We start from the raw sequence: 8518 nt of genomic DNA, 5'->3' as shown, positions 1-8518 counted from the left end.
AGAAAAATTAATTATCATTCCCATCACTTTGGAAAACATACACAATTTGTCTGTTATTTTATTAGTTTCCCTGGAAACTAAAATATGCCCTCTTCCTGAATCAGATGCAAGGAACTTAGGATATTTTAACCCACTTACTTTTATTCTGACTTCCATGCTATTCTTGTCACATATATATTTAACTACAAAAGACATTATTACTATTACTATTTAAACAGTGTTAATTTGAATTCAACCACATATTTGCCTATTTTATTGCTCATGATTTCTTCCTTCACCTCCGATAATTCAATATGTAATCATTCTCCTTTTACCCGAAGAACACACTTTACAATTTCCTTCAGTGTGGATATGCCGGTGGCAATCTCAGTTTTTGCTTCAAACGTCTTTCTCTTTCATTCCTAAGAGATACTTATGCCAGATAAAGAATTTGACAGTTATTTTCTTTCAGTATATTTAAGACATTCATCTACTGTCTTCTCACTTCCACTGTTGCTATAGAGAATTCAAATGTCAGTCTAATAGTCAGTTCTTTGAATGTCAATGTTTTCTTGTTTTGGTGTTAAGTTACTGTCCTTGTCTCTGGTTTTTTACCGTCTTGGGATTAATTGGATTTCCTGAATCTATGGATTGATATCATTCATCCAAATATTGCTTTTATCTCATTCTCTCTCTCCTTCTAAAACTCCACTTAAAAGTACATTACACATTACCACTGTATCCTCTTAATTTTAATTATTTTTTAGTTCCAGAATTTCTATGATTCTTTTTCAAATCTATTATGTCTCTTTTATGATTATTATAGTTTCCAGTTCTCTTTTAAATTTTTCAAGATTGTCTTTTATTTCTAGACATAAATGTTTTACAGTCTATCTAATAATTCCTAAATTGGGAGTCCCCATGATCTTTTTCTTGTTTCTGTTGGTTCTCATTCATATTGTGTGTCTAATTATCTTTCTTTGCTGAATACTTTATTTGAAAATCTTATTTGTAGAAATAATTTGAGGCCTAGCTGACATTGTCTTCTTCCAGAGAGCATTTTCATTTGGCTTTGCCAGATACCTGGAGATGACAGAACTCCTTATTCCAAGTTCAAAACTTAAGGTCTTCCTTGCCCAACTAGAAGATGTCAGGCTGTATACTTTGTAAGATCAGGTTTACTTCCAGTTCACTCTCACCACCAGGATGCAGCCTAAATGCTGACCTAAAGCATTATAAACAACCCTCTGCTTTAGGTTCCACAACCTCTGTTAAGTCCTGAATTGATATTGTTAGTAGACAGATATACATATATAGGTATATGTACATCTATATATCTATAAATAGAGAAATATATGTAGATATATCATCTACTATTCCCAGTGATCAATCCCTTTAAAGATCCTAGTATTTACACCCTTATCAATGTCTTTCCTAGACTGTACCAGGGACAGTCTCTGTGACCAACAACAGAAGTGATGGTATGTTTGATAAAGTTCAGCACTCATTCATGACAAAGACCCTCTATAAGTTAGGTATAGAGGGAAAGTATCTCAACATAATTAAAGCCATATATGACAAACCCACTGCCAATATCATCCTGAATGGGGAAAAGCTGAAAGCTTTTCCTTTAAGAACAGGCACTAGACAAGGATGCCCACTCTCACCACTCCTATTCAACATAGTGTTGGAAGTACTAGCCAGAGCAATCAGAGAAGAGAAGGAAATAAAGGGCATCCAGATTGGAAAAGATGAAGTCAAACTGTCCCTGTTTGCAGATGACATGATCCTATATATCGAACAGCCTAAAACCTCTACAAAAAAACTCTTGGAATTGATAAATGATTTCAGCACAGTAGCAAGATACAAAATCAACACACAAAAATCAGTAGCATTTCTTTTCTCCAATAGTGAACATGCAGAAGGAGAAATCAAGAAAGCCTGCCCATTTACAATAGCCACCAAAAAAATAAAATACTTAGGAATTGAGTTAACCAAGGAGGTGAAAAATCTCTATAATGAGAACTACAAACCACTGCTGAGAGAAATTAGAGAGGATACAAGAAGATGGAAAGATATTCCATGCTCTTGGATTGGAAGAATCAACATAGTGAAAATGTCCATACTACCCAAAGTGATATACAAATTCAATGCAATCCCCATCAAAATTCCAAAGACATTTTTCTCAGAAATGGAAAAAACTATTCAGACATTTATATGGAACAATAAAAGACCACGAATAGCCAAAGCAATGCTCAGCAAAAAAAATAAAGCTGGAGGCATAACACTACCTGACTTTAAGCTATACTACAAAGCTATAATAACCAAAACAGTATGGTACTGGCATAAAAACAGACACACTGACCAATGGAATAGAATAGAGAACCCAGAAATCAACCCACACACTTACTGCCATCTGATCTTTGACAAAGGCACCAAGCCTATTCACTGGGGAAGGGACTGCCTCTTCAGCAAGTGGTGCTGGGATAACTGGATATCGATATGCAGGAGAATGAAACTAGATCCATACCTCTCACCGTATACTAAAATCAACTCAAAATGGATTAAGGATTTAAATATACACCCTGAGACAATAAAACTTCTTAAAGAAAACATAGGAGAAACACTTCAGGAAATAGGACTGGGCACAGACTTCATGAATACGACCCCAAAAGCACGGGCAACCAAAGGAAAAATAAACAAATGGGATTATATCAAACTAAAAAGCTTCTGCACAGCAAAAGAAACAATTAAAAGAGTTAAAAGACAACCAACAGAGTGGGAGAAAATATTTGCAAAATATACATCTGACAAAGGATTAATATCCAGAATATATAAGGAACTCAAACAACTTTACAAGAAGAAAACAAGCAACCCAATTAAAAAATGGGCAAAAGAGCTAAGTAGGCATTTCTCTAAGGAAGATATCCAAATGGCCAACAGACATATGAAAAAATGCTCAACATCACTCAGCATCCGGGAAATGCAAATCAAAACCACATTGAGATACCATCTAACCCCAGTTAGGATGGCTAAAATCCAAAAGACTATGAACGATAAATGCTGGCGAGGCTGCGGAGAAAAAGGAACTCTCATACATTGTTGGTGGGACTGCAAAATGGTGCAGCCTCTATGGAAAATGGTATGGAGGTTCCTTAAACAATTGCAAATAGATCTACCATACGACCCAGCCATCCCACTGTTGGGAATATACCCAGAGGAATGGAAATCATCAAGTCGAAGGTATACCTGTTCCCCAATGTTCATCGCAGCACTCTTTACAATAGCCAAGAGTTGGAACCAGCCCAAATGCCCATCATCGGATGAGTGGATACGGAAAATGTGGTACATCTACACAATGGAATACTACTCAGCTATAAAAACGAATGAAATACTGCCATTTGCAACAACATGGATGGACCTTGAGAGAATTATATTAAGTGAAACAAGTCAGGCACAGAAAGAGAAATACCACATGTTTTCACTTATTGGAGGGAGCTAAAAATTAATATATAAATTCACACACACACATACACACACACACACACAAACCGGGGGGTGGGGGAGAAGATATAACCACCACAATTATTTGAAGTTGATACAACAAGCAAACAGAAAGGACACTGTTGGGGGGGAGGGGGGGAGGGAGAAGGGAGGGAGGTTTTGGTGATGGGGAGCAATAATCAGCTACAATGTATATCGACAAAATAAAATTTAAAAAAAATAATTAAAAAAAAAAAAAAAAGAAGTGATGGTATGTCACTTCTAAGATGACATTATAAAAGACTGCCTTCTGTCTTAGATTCTCTCTCTCTCTCTCTCAACAAGCTTCCATATTATAAGTAGTCCCATTGAGACACCTCTAGTCAAGAGTCAACAGGGAACTAAGACCAGAAAACAATCATGTGAGTGAGCTTGAAATTGGATTCTCCAGTCCTATTTGAGGCCTCAGATAACTGTATCTCTGTCCATTAGTTTGACTGCCACCTCATCAGAGACCCTGAGCCTGAACCCTCCAGCTAAAACTAAGCTGCTTGTAGATTCCTGACCCACAAAAACTGTAATGTGTATGTTTTAAACTGCTGAGTATCAGGGTGACTAGTTATGTAGCAGATAACTAATATAACCAGTTTTTTGAATTGTCCTCAGCAAGAGAGTTTGTATGCATCAATTATTCTGCCATTCCTAGAAGCAGAACTTCTGACAAGCTGTTTATTTTTCTTCTTTCCTATCATCTTTGGGACAGAGTAAATTTTTTAATTCCATTTTACCTTAAAATGTTTCTTAAGTTACACACTCTATTCCTATTCATTTAGTGATTATGCTTAACATTTTAACATGAATACTTCATTTACAGAATATTTTGAACTTAGAACTAAACTCTGATCACACCCTCCCATCTTACGTGTTATTATCCAACATTTTAACTACCTTGGTTTTTATTCTCCAAATTTGACATTTAAATTTTGTATACAATTAACATTTCATTAGCTATATCCACATATTTAATACTCTTTTCATCTTCTTTCTTGTATTTCAGAATTTCCTTCTGGGATAATTTTTCATATTTTGAAGTACACTCTTAAAAGTTCTCCTAGTAAGGATCTGTTGGTGATAAACTCTCACATATTGTTTTTCTAAAAATATAATTTTTGCCATCATTCTTGAACGACAGTTTAGCTGCACATATAATTCTGGCTTGACAATTATTTTTTTCAACCATTTGAGGATGCCAATAACTTCTGATTTTACTCTGCTATCTTACTCTACTGTATTCCACTGTTCAATTACTCTACTGACTTCTGGTTTTCATTTTTTCTATTAAGAAATCTGCTATAAATCTAATTGTGATTTTTTCCAGTAGGTAATTCCTTTTATCTCCTGTTATTTTAAATACTTCTCTCTGTCTTGAGGATTCTGATGTTTCACCAATCTGTGTCTTAATGTAAATTTTATTTATCCTGCTTGGCATACATTGTGCTCCTGAATCTGAGATGCATGTCTTATTTCAGTTCTGGAAAATTCTCAGATATTATATTTTCAAACATAACGTCTCCCAATTTTTCTCCATTCTACGCTTCTGGAACTCTAAACAGCTTTATGCTAGACCTTCTTACTCTGTCTTCCCTATCTCTTAACTTCTTTTTTATATATTCCACCACTTCATTCTCTATATTACATTCTGAGTAATTTCTTCAAATCTTCCAGTTCATTATTCCTTCAGCTGTATTTTCTAACTTATTTCAATAATCTGCTTTGTAATCTATCTTCTGAGTTTTTAATGTAGGATGGCTGGCCATATTTACATATTTTAAATATAATAAAAACTAACTAAAGGAGGATTCTAGGAAGGTGGAAGAGTAGGAAGCACCAAAAATCTACACAACAATTGCACGGGCAGAATCTATAGGCTGTAACTATTTTGGAACTCTGGAATCTATTAAAGGCTTGCAGCTTCCAGGGGAAGGCTTGGATGGTAAATTCTGGTTGATTATAATCAATTTCAGCTCTTAGCACAATAGTGGCTACCCATCCCCCACCCTTCAAGTCTATGGCAGGCAGCTGTGCAGATGTTCCTAGAGCAGCTTGCCCACAGCTTGTAGGAGCCAAGGTGTCAGACTAAAAGGAAACCATCCTCCAAATATCAGGAACCTGTACTCCGATCACGGATTGTTGCTTCTGATCACAGAGGTGTACACAAACAGGCAGTGGCAATTGTTGTTGCACCTCCCCCACTGTTGAAAGCCCCTCTCCCTCTGGTTGAAGTGACTTCCAGAGGATTTTTTTAAAGAGCCAGCACATTTCTTCTCTATACACACTTTCATTTTTCTCCTTTTTCCCATTTTGGGAGTCAGACATTGAAGACTTGGACACTCAAAAGAAATCAGAAAGTCACCACATATTCCTGGGGAAGGCACAGGCTCAGAAAAGACCAGAAAATACCCTATGTTTACACCTCACGCTGATCCTAGGCACAGAGACAGCCTACAACAATCAAAACAAACAAAAAACAAAACACAGCAAACCCTGAAGAACAGAGAGAATCTGATTTCCAGAGGTATCCCATTATCATAGTAAAATGCCCAGTTTTCAACAACAACAACAAAATCACAAAGCATACAAAAAACCAGGAAAGCATTGCCAGAGACCAGCTCCAGTCGAGTTGGGGGGTCTTTGAAAGAGGGATGGAAAGGCGGCGAAAATAAAAAACACAGGTAGAGACCTCGGTTCCTTTGAAGCACGTTCTCACCCTGCGGGATGTCAGCGCTGTCATAGCCAAAGCAGCTAAAGCAGCTGAAGCAGCCTTTAGACTGAAAACAGCATTTTTATTTGTTACACAACACAGGGGGGTTAATGTGGGCATTTTAACTACATAAACCTTTAAAATTATTAAGCCAATAGTTAAACGGAAACTTTTCTTAAAATTACATCAGTTCTCATAAAATTAATAATCTACAAAGCTAAATAAAACTAGGTGGTCAGCCAATTCTTTCTGGTGATTATATCTGTTGTGTGGTCAATTAGTCCGTGACTTGCTGTTCTTGACGTTTCTCGCCATTGTGTTTCTTTTCTTCTTGCCCTCATATTAACCTTAAACTTATTACTACCAGCAAGCATAAATTAGTTAAACAAACCTTATATATATTTTTAACTTTTAAATACTATAAAAATAATTCTAACAATTATATTTAAAACTTGTAAATCTAACAATTAAACTTATAATCAACTAAAAATTTAATGATTCTCATATTTCTATAGGCATGAACCTATTGTTTATTAGGAAAAGGAATAAAGGATATTTGAACAGCTTTATCATGCATGTACTTAATATAGCGGCTGTGTGGCCCAATGTAAAGTGTCAAAGTGCACAGCACTATCCCTCACAAAACCAGGTGCATTCTAAATTCCATCTATAATCTTTATTTTTAGGAGGGAAAGTTATGCATCGTATGTTTTTGTCCCAATATCTTACTACAATGTTTTTATTTAACTTAGGACACCAATGAGTAACAGGGTTTCTATGCATTCTTTCTCATAAACTTAATTCTTTTTATAGTATCTTTTTCCATTAGTTCCAACCATTCTCTTACCATTAATATAATCCCCTGTAAATGACGTTTGCCAACTTAAGTCATATTTAGGACGTCCCCTAGGACGGTGCCAAGTTTTTCCTTTTCCCATTTTATAATCCATATAACCATTTACCCAGATGGTGGGAAGAGGATGGGGATTTCTATTGTTTATTAATTTCTTCGGTAAAAACAATTGCTCATGGCTATTCATAAGGTGTTTTTAAAACATCCATTGGTGTAATAAATTGACTCAAAGGGACAATTTGGAATTGTTCAATCTTCTCGGATCTTTTGGGGGATAATCTAATTTTATGACAACAACTGTTTGTGTGCCATTTTTTGCATTGTTTGGAAACTCAGGAAACTGTCACACTGACCAAAACATCAAAAGAGAAAGCGAAAGCTGCACCACTATGCCAAGGCAGAGATCTTTAAGTGAAAGCAAGTGCTGGTAGCTGTGGCCCTGCCAGCAGCTCTCCCTCCGGGGCCTTGCCAACTCGGAGAGGGAAGCCCAAGCCATTCTTTTCAAGACCCTGCCAAGGCGCGGACTGCTCCAAAGCATAATTCATTCAAAGGAAAAAAATAACTGAGCAGAAGCTATCTCTGAAAAAAGACCTGATGGCTAATCTTCCAGACAAAGACTTTAAAACAACTATCTTAAAGATGCTCAAAGAACTAAATGAAAATGTAAAGAAAGTCAAGAAAAGGATCTATGAACAAAACAGAAATATCAACAGACAGAAAATCTAAAAAGAAACCAGAAAAAAATTCCAGAACTAAAAAGTACAATAACTGAAATGAAAAATTCACTAGAAGCGTTCAAAGGCAGATTTGAGCAGGGAGAAGAAAGAATCAGTAAACTTGAAGACAAGACCATGGAAATTAACAAGTGAAGAACAGAAAGAAAAATGGTTGAAGAGAAGAGAAGTGAACAGAACTTAAGGGACCTGTGGGACATCGTCAAGTGGACCAATTTACACATTCTGGAAGTCCCATAAATAAGAGAGAGAAAGGGGAAGGGGGAATATTTGAAGAAATAATAGCTAAAATAATAGCTCAATGTCTTTCATCAATTTCCCAAATTTGATGAAAGACATTGAATATAAATGTCTAAGAAGGTCAACAAACCCTTAATCCAGTCAAATTGACACCTAAAATAAACCATCATGATGGCTACAGAATTTCAGGTTTGCAAGATGAAAAGAGCTCTGGAGATGGATGGTCATGATGGTTGCACAACGATATAAATGTACTTAATGCTCCAAATTGTACACTTAAAAGTAGATAAAACAGTAAATGTTATGTGTATTTCACCACAATAAAAATTTTGGAAAAAAAAAAAACAATTAATTCACAATCCAATACAATCATTAAAATATTAGCAAAAATTTACATCTACCAATATGTACCTCACCATTCATTCCACTCACTGTCTTACCTCAGAATTACAGTATCCTGCATTTTTG

Source organism: Cynocephalus volans, chromosome 6 (assembly GCF_027409185.1).
Source record: "Cynocephalus volans isolate mCynVol1 chromosome 6, mCynVol1.pri, whole genome shotgun sequence".
NCBI classification, from domain to species: domain Eukaryota; kingdom Metazoa; phylum Chordata; class Mammalia; order Dermoptera; family Cynocephalidae; genus Cynocephalus; species Cynocephalus volans.
Note: the sequence above shows the minus strand (reverse complement) of the source record.